This window comes from Myotis brandtii, unplaced genomic scaffold, assembly GCF_000412655.1.
Source record: "Myotis brandtii unplaced genomic scaffold, ASM41265v1 scaffold191, whole genome shotgun sequence".
Taxonomy (NCBI): domain Eukaryota; kingdom Metazoa; phylum Chordata; class Mammalia; order Chiroptera; family Vespertilionidae; genus Myotis; species Myotis brandtii.
Window position 1 is genome coordinate 5,392,055 of NW_005357115.1, and position 923 is coordinate 5,392,977.

Below are 923 nucleotides of genomic sequence, written 5' to 3' on the forward strand. Positions count from 1 at the left end.
TTTTCGGGGGGAGCTGAGGGTACCCGGGCTTACCTCTCAGTGAAAGACACTTAGTGAGCGAGAGCTCTTAGTCAGGGTGTCCTCTCCATCACTTCCCATTCCTGGGCCTCAGTTTCCTCATTTCTAAATGAGACATTTGGATTCGATGACTGGCCAATCTGTCTTCCAACTATAAGTTCTGTCTGACAAGACACAGGAAGCTCTTGTCTTCAGGAACTTAGCGTTGAAATAAGGAGGCTCAGACAGAGCACCCCAGTGTGGGAATGTATTGCTTAGACAGCAAATGTAGAGAGAAGGAGCTGAGCTGGGGAAGCTGGCTGATGCTTGGGGAAGCTCAGAGCTATGGGCTGGGGGACCGGGCTGAGCGGAACCGAAGCCTCTGATCAGGCCCAGGTCAGACACTGGCTGTGGTGGTGACTCCAGACCCACAGCCGCCCAGGTCTCTCCCCATTCTCACAGTGGCACCGGGGACCCAGGTCAGGAGCTGCAGCCTCAGAGACCCCGCTCCTTTTCAGCTCAGCGGCTCCCCTGCCTCTTTGGGCCACTGAGACGCTAACCTGCAGGCCCTGAGAGCCTCTCAGCCAGCATCTTGAACTCATTTTCCAGCACGAGGGGGCCTGGTTTTATGTCACAGTCCAAGGCACGTGTTTACTCAGCTTCTCTGCTCCCCAGCCCAAGGAAAGATAACTGAACTTGATGGATAACCACTAATTGGATCATTACCTTCATTTCGAAATGATTGCCCCTAGCCCCTGGGGGCATTAGTTCCGAGCTGGGGCCCCCAATCCGGCCCAACACAGGCTGCGGGCAGAGGACAGCTCCATCAGCTCAGGCCCGGCAGTACTGCGACCCCTCGAGGGCTCACAGCTGTGCTCCTGCCAAACTGTACCTTCCAAACAGCCCTTCCCCAATCCCTCCCGGAC